This window comes from Canis aureus, chromosome 2, assembly GCF_053574225.1.
Source record: "Canis aureus isolate CA01 chromosome 2, VMU_Caureus_v.1.0, whole genome shotgun sequence".
NCBI classification, from domain to species: Eukaryota; Metazoa; Chordata; class Mammalia; order Carnivora; family Canidae; genus Canis; species Canis aureus.
In genome coordinates, this window is record NC_135612.1 from 11965001 (window position 1) to 11976834 (window position 11834).

The 11834-nt window shown below is 36.9% G+C and overlaps 1 long non-coding RNA gene across 2 annotated transcripts in view; it reads right to left on the minus strand.

Annotated features, from left to right (window-relative positions):
* Positions 1 to 11609, minus strand: part of LOC144292741 (uncharacterized) — a 223676-nt gene extending 212067 nt beyond the window's left edge. For both annotated transcript variants that reach the window (XR_013360085.1, XR_013360081.1), the window contains exon 1: positions 11284 to 11609. This is a non-coding gene — a long non-coding RNA (uncharacterized LOC144292741). The remainder of the gene's footprint in view (positions 1 to 11283) is intronic.
* Positions 11610 to 11834: the final 225 nt, after the last annotated feature.

An 11834-nucleotide genomic window follows, 5' to 3' on the forward strand; every position in this document is an offset into this window, starting at 1 on the left:
CTGAGCCAATTTAATTAATCTGCTTCTCTAGGTTTTAGCATTTTTATTTCTTGTGTTGGATGAAATCAGATCAGAATAGGAGATTAGTAATGGCAGGTGAATTTCCGGATAGAAAGACAGCACGTTGTTTTGCTGCCTGTTATTTACTTCTTTAGCATATTGACTTCCCCTCTTTGTTTCTCTGATTTCAACAATGATGACTTTTGGCCAAACACAGTTCTCAATTTTCTTCTATTTTCTCCCCTAATACTTGGTAACATTAAAAAAATAATCATTTTTGTGCCAAATCTAATGTCCTTTAAAGTTAAACTTTCTGGGATCCCTGGGTGGTGCAGCGGTTTGGCGCCTGCCTTTGGCCCAGGGGCGATCCTGGAGACCCGGGATCGAATCCCACGTCCGGCTCCCGGTGCATGGAGCCTGCTTCTCCCTCTGCCTTGTCTCTGCCTCTCTCTCTCTCTCTTTCTGTGTGACTATCATAAATAAAGAAAAAAAAATAAAGTTAAACTTTCTGCAGATATTGTATCTGTTGTGTTTCCTTTCCTTCTTGAGTCTTGGCTTCCAAAGTCCACCTGTATCCCACTGTTCTTACACCTCCAGAAACCCTTGCTCTATTTTACCCTTCACCATCTACTTCTTTCAATATAGGCTTTCCTACAATATTTTGTGCTTACCCATCCTGGCAGATATGTGATATACCACCAAGAACACCTTTTGGGTAAGAAATAACTGTAACTCCTGCTGCTAGGTGCACTGCCAGAACACAGACCTCCACTATTAGCACTCTTAGCAGTTACCTCAGTTGAAGAGGGTGACCTAGTCAAAGATCATGCCTAGTTCCATGGGCAGCCATTTCCAAAGGCTGATTGGTACAGAGGTGGGAGGCCCAGTCTCTGCTCCATCTTGGGGCAACTGTAAAGGGTCATATCACCTTCAGAAAACCCTGGAGGATTAGCTGAAGTTTGTGTTGTAACTGTATTCTACCTTGGCTTTTCCTTTTTCCCAAAGTGTTGATCCCAACCATATTCCCTAATAAACATCATTCTTGCCAATCTCCATCTTAGAGCCTGCTTCCTTGGGCACCCATCTTGTGACAGTCATCTTTTTTTTTTTTTTTAATGCTATACTGCTTTCTTTTTTTTTTTAATATTTTATTTATGAGAGAGAGAGAGAGAGAGAGAGAGAGAGGCAGAGACACAGACAGAGGGAGAAGCAGGCTCCATGCAGGGAGCCCAACATGGGACTGGATCTCTGATCTCCAGGATCACGCCCTGGGCCTAAGGCAGCACTAAACCACTGAGCCACCCAAGCTGCCCTGCTTTCTGATATAATCTCAAACACTCTGTACCTCGACTAAACTCAGATGTTATCCAACTCTTTCTCCTGCTATAAATTCTTTTCTAACCTTCAGATACTGACGTCGTACCTAGTGTAGTACATCTTTATAAATGTATCAGCCTAAGCTCAATATGCTGTCAGATGTCAACATCTTACCCTCTTACCATCCACTATAACCACCTTCTCACCCTAGTTCCACAACTCAGTTAATGGCAACACAACCTACCCTCTTAGCTCATCTTGAAACCCTCAAGTCATTGCTTTTTCCTATTGCTCATTTACCTCCTGCATCATATTCTTCTCAAATCATGTAAGTTTTATTTTAAGTAATGACTCTTAAATCTATCTCCACTGTCACTGAATCACATCAACTTTTTTCATTCATTCACAAATATTTTGTTGAGGGTTTACTAGTCTCAGACCCAGGGTGAGGCATTCATTGTCCCTAACCCGGGAAGTTTTTCATATTCCTCTGCTTGTCATTCTATTTTAAATCTATCCTTGAAACTATTTCTAAAACATTTCTTTTCTCTCTCCCTGTATTCTTCTCTTCAATTAGTCTTTTCTCAGTCATGCCACACACAGTTTTCGGATCTCTATGTTATGGATGTCCTCCATGCTCTGCTTAGAATTCTATTTCATTTTTTACACATGGGGTTCTGAATTCATCTTTTAAATCTCAGCCAAAACTATGCATCTTTGGAAGAACTTCCCTGAACATTTAGGGAAAATTTATCCTTCCTTCCATATTCTGTTGTTAGTCCTTCTCATCGGATTCTGACCCTCTCTATCCCAGGAGCCACATCTTCATGATATATTTTAGTGTTCAATATTTTAAAAGCTACTTATTGTGCAAGCAAATGAGGTTCCCATTTATATTAATGAGTAACCAATCAAACAATATATTTTTTTTTGTTTATTGATTTGGGTGAACGTTCCTTTACAGTTTAGCACAGTGTCATGCACATGGTATTTGGCTTCAAAAAGTCGAACTTTCTAATTAAAACAAAACAAACAAAACAAAACTCGAGTAACTACCATTCTCTAATTCCAACTCACCCAAAAAGATATAGTTTCATAGTCAAAGCATTAAGGTTTACGCACACAAACACTTACACATCTAATGTGTGTGTGTGTATATGTGTGTGTATATATATACATAGTGCTACTAAAGACTTAAATGAGACTTTTGGTTCCATGAAGGCAGAAACATGTTTGGGCATCACAGCATCACAGCTGTAGGCCCTACCATCAAGTAAACTGTTGGAAATTAATAGGAAATGAATATTTGTTGATGAAAAAATAAATCTCATCCTGAGTACTCTCAATTCTCTCTTTTTCAAACTAGCTCAGGAGCAACAAATATCTTAAGTCCTTAATTGATATTCCTTCTGGTAACAACTAGGTAAATTCTTGAGTGCTTGTGCTTTTTAGAATATGATTGAAATTTAAATGGCACATTGGATTAATCTCATTTGTGTATAATCTTGTAACGCACGGGTGCCTTGATGCTGAACCAATACATAAGCATCTGGCACCTCTGGCATTAGTTTCCTCTTTGGTACAGTTCTAATGTTGCAGCTTTCAAATCATTTGGACTCATATGTGTCCCAAAATGTGTCCCACTTACACTCTCTGATTTGATCTAAACAAACACTGCCTTTAAACTATGAAGGTATTTTAAGGGTACTTTGTAACTCTATTAAATAAAATTGTTTATTTTCCTTTTCTAAATATTGCACAAAAGTGGAAAAATATGTTGAGGTCAAAGTAAGCTTTCAGTTTTAGAGACCAGGCATGTTCAGAATGGTATGGCTGTAGATAGAGTTTTTCAAGCTTTCATTTTAAATGGACTTTTGTGAAAATAAAATTAAGTTCTTTGGGCTTCCACATATTTCACTGCCCTCTTCTACTAATAAATATTTTAAAGACTTACTCTTGTTAATTTTAGTCATTGTACTGCATATTTTGTCCCTCATGTAATAGACTTTACGAGGGCTTCTTACTTGAGGCTTTAACAAATAGTAACTGCTTCTTTAATTTTTCCTACTTTTCTCATAGCCAGTTTAGGCCCTTCACCAAGCATGTGTGTGTGCTTGTGTTTATAGGTGTGATTTTCTGTAGAAATTTTTCTTGCAACTTCACTATTACCCTATTTCTGAGAAGATTTAAAGTTGTTTAAGGAGATTATACTTTGAGTATGTGTGTGTGTGTGTGTATATATATATATATATATATATATATATTAGATATTCATCAATTTCATAACCACTTCACCTTTATTTCAGCTCTTGTCATTGGCTAGATGTTCTAAATTGAGATAAAATTATCTGTCAAATACACCAAATTACACAATGTGCATAATTTCCTTTCCTGTCATAACAGATAAAGGGCAATTAGTCAATAAGCCAAGACCTCTTCCCATTGATTGGGATCGGAAAGTTCACAGGAACCAAGGGGCAGCAGGGGGTGGGGGTTTGAACTATTCTCTAGTTTTAATGAAAGAATTGTAAGGATATCATTAGTAAGTCTCCACTTGTGTGAATATGTGAATAGCTTCTTGACCTATCTATATAGAGCACTTTAGGGAAAAGATCAGCAGCATAATTAAGATTTCTCCTCCCACCCAATCTTTTTTTTTTTTTTTTTTTTTTTTAGTGAACTTTGCCACACTTGGAGTTCAAACTCATGACCCTGAAATCAAGAGTTGCATCTCTACCTACTGAGCCAGCCAGGCAACCGCATCCCATCCATCTCATAAGTACTTTTTAAAAATTAATTGTCAAGGATGGACTTAGATAGTTATAGATGACCAGAAGCTAAGAAACTAACTTGGATCAAACAAATGGTGTCACAAGTTCCAAAGAGCTAGCACTAAGTTAATGCTGAATAGAATTTGACATATTTTCCTTAAAAATCTGTTGTTAGAGATGGTGAATATTCAGCTAGTCAAGAGTTCTCCATTTCCCCTGGTGCTGAGGACTTGATTTCATGTTTGGGATTTAACTAGACTCCGTGAGTAAATTACAACCAAAAGTTTTGGGGGACTGAGGCTCTGGGTTACAATAATTTATTTTCCTTATTTCATAATAGAGTCTCAACATCATTGTGGTATTTGATTACACAGAAAGGATTTAAAGATGACAACCTGTAAGAGAGTAAAGGTACTCGGAAACCCAGCCTAAAGCCACATTTGCTTAAAAAGACTGCAATTTCTGTTCGGATTTTTGCTTACCTGATGTGACCAAGGACAAGGGCCAGTAGAAATGATGGGAGTTATTTTTCTACAACATTTTCCCACTGTCAAACTATCTCTTCCCACTAACATTAGTTCTCAACTAATATACATTGACTGGTTCATTAAAGCCTGGCCATTATTCAACATCCTGCCAGAAATCAAATGTATTCTTATATTATCTTACATCTTCTCCTTTATAGAATGTATTATATACACTACATTAGCAATGCCTATTAATTTCTAGTTGTCTGTCGTTCTCTCTCCCCCCCCCCCCCGCCCGCACCATAGGGTCCTATCCCAATTCTGACAGTAAGCTCTATAAGTCAGGAGCAACATTTCAATCCTTGCTATAGCCCTAGAGCTACTCAAGGGTCAGAAACATAAAAAAGATGTGATGTCCCAATTGATGCTGAATGAAACAACCATGAGAGGATCATCTTAGACATATTTTCCAAGGCCATGACACCCAGAATGTACTTCAAAAACTTACTTAATATTTCCTTAAGTAAAAGGTAAGTGTATCAACAGTGCATAGCATTTTCAGAAATGGAATTTCTCCCAGCTATAGGCATTTTTTTTTTTTTAAACTAGGATTTGAAAGAAAACCTTGAAGCTACTTAGTCACTAACAGGCTATGTTCCCTACCATGTTTGGTGTTAAGCAAGGCAACTGGAAAATGAGTTTTTTCTGTTTGATTTATTGAAATGTGCATACAGGATTATGAGAGGGCAATTTTTGAGCGTGGGCTGAGTGACCAACTTCCAGCTCTTAAGGTATATTCAAAAAGCCATCATTTGAGTAAAATGTTGTATTTCATTCTTGGAGCCAGTTATGATGTTATTCACATATTTGCACTGACACTGATTTGCAATGGGATAACGTACAGAAATACCTAAAAAACTATGATATGTGAACTAAAAGGTGACTCTGGTCAAGGAAACTTCTAAATCTTCAGGACAAGAACATTCATCCAATAACAATAATAATAAGAGCTCTTATTTACTAAATGCTCATAATGTATCCATTCTTTCATATGCATCAGCTCTGTTTTATATTACTTAATCCTCAGAAAAGCACAATGAATTTAGAATTATTAATATCACTTTTAAAGATGATCCAACTAAAGCCAACAGAGGTTAAGTAACATTCCCAAAGTGACACAGCTTATGAGTCACAAGTGAGATTTAAACTCAACTCTGTTCTTGAGCTTTGGTTTTTAATCATTGTATTAAAATGCAGTTAATTTTACATGATTACATATCAACTTTTTAAAAAAATACTGAAGTCGAAGATAATAAATGTGAAATTTTATACTATAAAACCAAGTCAGTTAACTGACTTCAGTAAAATTACTTTCATGCTCTGGTATTCTGAAAGATTTCAAGAGTTGTATGAGGTAAATAGATAATCAACATAGTCATCTTTAGCACCAGCTTCACAGTTTCTTGTGGAAAATTAATTGCATACCTTTTTTCTTCCCTACGGCATTTAACTTTTTTTTTTTTTTTAAATCCATTTGCCAAGCTCTGGTTTGGAGCCTGGAATATTAAACTGTCATCTCACAACCAAAAAAGGACAAGAGTGAAATGAAAATGGATCGCATCCCAAATAACTAAAAGTTTTTTTGGCATTGTTTAATATTTGGAGGGAAATAAGTGAGCTGTAATATAACAGAGCAGAAAGCTCCTCGCTGTCATGGTTTGACTACTGCTTTTAACTTCAGAATTAAACAGAACAGAACAAAACACATTTCCTCAGCCCACAATATTCAGTCGTACAGCACCATTTTTGGAGTCAAGTACCCTATCTTTAAATCTACTTTTTTTTTTTCTTGTCCAAGCTCCATAATCAGGACACCGCATACAGTTTTCACAGAGCCGTCATTCTGTTATTTAAGGAATATTTCCTTTGCATTGGTGGGCTCTAAGTCTCTGTTCTGCTAAAATTATAAAGTGAAGATGTTCGTAAGGTCTATTCTCTTTGAGAGAACAATGATATAAAAGACAGAATTAAGAGTAATGTTTTGAAAGATGGAATTTAAAGAGTTGTAGATGAACGTAATCTACAGGGAACATACTTTGCAATCTACAGGGAACACTTTGCAACAACCTTTACAGTTGTTTTTCTCCTTGCAGGGTTGCCTTTTTTTTTTTTTTTTTTTGAGCATAAAGAAATTGCTAAAAAAAAGAAAATAAAAAAAAAAAGAAAAAGAAAAAGAAAAGAAATTGCTGCCGAACTCTGCTGTCTTTCATGCTGTGTTTTCTTACACTCTTTTCCCCTTTAGTTTGCATTTCAAGAGATATTTGCATGAAAACAAGTCCTATCCATTTGAAGCTTTATCTGTTCTGACTTCTGATGGATTGACCTCGGGTTATAATTAGCAATGAGAGAGCTTCAAAAGCTGCAATCCCCCCATCCTTGATCTCAGGTCCCTTCCCCTTTATTTAATAAATTCCCTGCCTCCAATCTCAATGGCAGTCCCTCTTTTCAAAGAGCCTAGGAAAGCTTCAGCTCCCTCTCCTTTTCCTTTGACCTTAGGTCAGTAAACTCATAACCCCACTGCATTTCTGAGATCTTCACTTGCAAGTGTTAAGCAGCATCTCTCTGCCTGAGGTTCCCACCGGTCACTGCCTCACTGCAAAAACACATGCTTCCTGAGGAGTGGCAGTTCCAAGCCTCTGCTGCATGAGGGCACCTACCAACTCCTAATCATCCTTGGTGATTCTCTCTCTGGAAAACTCTCTTGACCCTCCTAATCTGGAGAGGCGTCCTTGCCTTGTACCACCATTACCATCCTGTGAACTGTTATCACATTTATGATACTGTTGCAACTGCTTAAGGACCACATTAATTTTGTGTATATCCTTTCTTTAACTTAGAACACTTCTCACACTTAGTAGATCTTCAGGAAAACATCTAGGAGTGAATGAGTAAATCAGCTGCTTTTTGTGCAGCGCTTTGTTAGGCCCTGTTGGTGGTGGTGGTAGGAGGTCCACTAAAGGCAGAGGCAGGGATTTAACCCTTGGCAAGTAGTTATTTGCATTTCTTTTTTTTTTCTTTTTTTAAATTTTATTTTATTATTTTTTTAATTTATTTTTTATTGGTGTTCAATTTACTAACATACAGAATAACCCCCAGTGCCCGTCACCCATTCACTCCCACCCCCCGCCCTTCTCCCCTTCTACCACCCCTAGTTCGTTTCCCAGAGTTAGCAGTCTTCACGTTCTGTCTCCCTTCCTGATATTTCCCACACATTTCTTCTCCCTTCCCTTATATTCCCTTTCACTATTATTTATATTCCCCAAATGAATGAGAACATATAATGTTTGTCCTTCACCGACTGACTTACTTCACTCAGCATAATACCCTCCAGTTCCATCCACGTTGAAGCAAATGGTGGGTATTTGTCATTTCTAATAGCTGAGGAATATTCCATTGTATACATAAACCACATCTTCTTTATCCATTCATCTTTCCTTGGACACCGAGGCTCCTTCCACAGTTTGGCTATCGTGGCCATTGCTGCTATAAACATCGGGGTGCAGGTGTCCCGGCGTTTCCCTGCATCTGTATCTTTGGGGTAAATCCCCAGCAGTGCAATTGCTAAGTCATAGGGCAGGTCTATTTTTAACTCTTTGAGGAACCTCCACAGTTTTCCAGAGTGGCTGCACCAGTTCACATTCCCACCAACAGTGTAAGAGGGTTCCCTTTTCTCCGCATCCTCTCCAACATTTGTGGTTTCCTGCCTTGTTAATTTTCCCCATTCTCACTGGTGTGAGGTGGTATCTCATTGTGGTTTTGATTTGTATTTCCCTGATGGCAAGTGATGCAGAGCATTTTCTCATGTGCATGTTGGCCATGTCTATGTCTTCCTCTGTGAGATTTCTGTTCATGTCTTTTGCCCATTTCATGATTGGATTGTTTGTTTCTTTGGTGTTGAGTTTAATAAGTTCTTTATAGATAGTTATTTGCATTTCTAAAGCCGTTCGGCCCTTGAAAACCATCCACCCATCTACTCCACAAACAATGGAGGAGGTGAGGGCAGGTATCTCTAAAGAATAAACATCATGAACAAAGGCCAGAGGTGGGAAGTGACAACATAGGAGAGAGTCTGAGGTGGCGTCTCCCCTACCAGTCCCAGGCCTATGGGAACTTCCAAGTTTTATCTCATAGGCCACTTAATTCATAATGCTTTTCCTGTTCCCTAGAAAGCTGTATCTTTCAGGTCTCTTTAGAATCTTTTATTTATTTATTTTTTTAATGAAAGTGACATATTTTGTACTGTGGTCATTTGTGTGCATGTCATCATGTCTCATCTGTTCAACAATAAACTCTCTGAAGGGAGGGTCTGTTCCTTACTCATCCTCTCATCTTCTGCCCAACATAGAAATTGAGCATGTAGTAGGTATTAGTATTATTATTTTACCCTTTGACTTCAGAGTGAATATCTTCATCTGTGATGTGATACATGATATGCAATAAATGAAGAAAGCTACATTCTTTAGGTTTTGTCTGCCCACCATCCTGTTGTGAAGCTCTTTGACTTTATAGACTACTAACATATCTAGCCACTGGTAATTTATCTCTGAGGCTAGAAGTCTTGCGTAAGAAGTTTAGATATTGCAAGAAACAAAGTTATATTTTCCATTACTTTTAAATTAACAACAAATTTAAATTTTAACTTTTAGGCTAGAGAGGGAAACGGTTATTTGAATTAGAATTTAAAAACTTTGACCAGAAAAATAGATTTGTGCTCCTTCTTGCTTTGCTATTTCTACCAATTGGAAGAGCTGAGGTAGTCATGAAGGAGATGTGAGACAGACTGAAAGCATCATTTCCTGTTGAAATAGTACATCTAGATTTTCTCTGTCTTTGGCTCTAAGCTGGGAAGTGTCCTACTCTGCTTCTATAAGGTAGAACAGTTGAGAAACTCGAGATTTCTGTTTCTCATCGGGTAGTTGTATGACCTTGGATAAGTCAATTAATTTATGCAGATCATATTCTCATAATTTTTTAAACAATGTAACTCAATTAGGTCATCTTCAACTTCCCTTCTGGCTTCACATTTCTATAATTTTCTGACATTTTAGGAAAGACAGGAGAGAGATGATTGACACAGAACCTTTCTTCCCATCTTAACGCTTGTGGCTGTTCTTACTGCAGAGAGACCTATTATGGCTGAGTTTTCCATAATATAAAAAGCAAGAAAATTCATAGGCACTATTTCTCTTCCAGCTTCTACTTTATTCTACAGGGTAAAATTTTGCTAAATTCTGTAGGTTGCATACATTGCCCAGCAGTGATATATATATGCTAATCAAGGTGAGAGTCAAGAGGCCTAAGCAAGCTCTTCTTTCAGAAAGCCAATAGATTCTATTACAATTTTCAGCATATTTTAAAACAACTCAACCTCAGTTCCTTAAATTATTTAACTAACAGTTGTATCCTTTTTAATAGGAGCAGAATCTAATGGATTTTAATAATGTGTTTGGATTTATAACAAAAAATTTACCTCTTCATTTCTCAAGGTACTTAATGATATTAATTAATTTTGGGGAGTAGGGAGGCAATACAAAGTGTTCAGCCTCTGAAATTGGTAAGATACCCCTTTTTTAAGAAAAAAAAGTTTTTATTTATTTATTCATGAGAGACAGAGAGAGAGGCAGAGACACAGGCAGAGGGAGAAGCAGACTCCCTGTGGGGAGCCTGATGCAGGACCCTGGAATTATAACCCCAGCCAAAGGCAGATGGTCAACCTCTGAGCCACCCAGGCATGCCCTGGTAAGATATCCCTTTTAAGGGATTTTTTTAAGATACCAGAGAAGCCTATGAAAATAGAAATGAAAACCCACTATGAATTTTGTACTTCAATAAATAAATAAATAAAGCACTGAAAGGGGTGAACCAGCAGAGAGAGGCATATAAAGAAAAGGGAGACGGTGGGAGAGGGGCAAATTTTTTACCTTTTTCATCCTAAACTCTTGAAAATTTATAGATTTTGATTTATTTTGTTTAGTTTGCAAGATATAATATATTTTGAATGATTTCAAACTTTAGAGATTTGGGAAAACTTCAATTTCAAATTCTAGTCAATGGAATTGAATTTAAGATGTATACTTAACTCCATCTGTAATTGTTAAAACTGAAATAATGTTAACATTTTTAGAACACTAGAGGTTAAAGCATTATCACTAATTTAAATTCATATTTATATCATTTTTCATAGAACTCTTAACTAATTCACTCCTCCATTTCTACATGTTAAAGAAAAAAAAAACCACTTCCATCCAGTAACTTTTATCTATTGTTTATTTTTCTCTTTTTGAGGTTACTTATATAATACCAACGTAAAATAGTTCAGTTCACCAATGAGATTCTAGTAGCTAATTCTCCAAAGTTTAGTTATGTTTGTTTTTACATAACTACCTTGCCTTGTAAATATTTAATGTGAAATCAGTCAAAGTGATTACATAATTTGTTAAAAAATCTTACTGTAATCCAAGAGTGGCTTTCCCCTATAAAGCCCTCTATTTTGTGACAATAAAATAAAACATGTAAAAGAAACGAAAGAACAGCTTTGGTGCCAATCAGGATTTTTGATTTTGACCTTAGTTGAACTGTCTAAATTATATGTTATTCGAGGACCATGTTGTATTGAGCCTAGCCCCAGAGGTACTTGACTTAAAGAGCTGATTAATCTTAACTCTTACCTGTGCATCCTGAAATGGCCCAAAGTCACATCCTTGGATAGTATGTTTCTTCTTGGGAAGCCTTGGGATAAAAGAGAACTTATGATACTCTAATAAGAAGTTGCATATGCAAGAAAGCAAGGTAAAATCAAGCAGAAAATGTAGGCCAGGACTTGAGATGCATTAAAACTTCCCGAGAATGTCCTCTTGAGCAGAAATTGTTTTGAAGCAGATTTCAAGGCCTGAAAGACACAGGCTTGAAATCATATCTGCCAGGTCAGAAGAGCTGATCACAGTTGGGAAAAGACATTTTCATTTTCAACCACAAAATTGCTCTTCATTTCTGCAAAACAATGAGGAAAGTGAAACTGGAAGCAAGCCAGGTACTTTGCTGGTTTTCCTTTGAGTGTGAATTTGTTCACATAGCTCTAAGTTCAGAACATACTGTTATGTTCTGGAAACACCATGGTGTATTGCTAGGGGATGTAGTGTCATACTGAGGAAAGTTCATTTCACAAAAGGGATTTTAGTTGCTAAAATGCAACCAAATACTATGTGTACTATATACATAC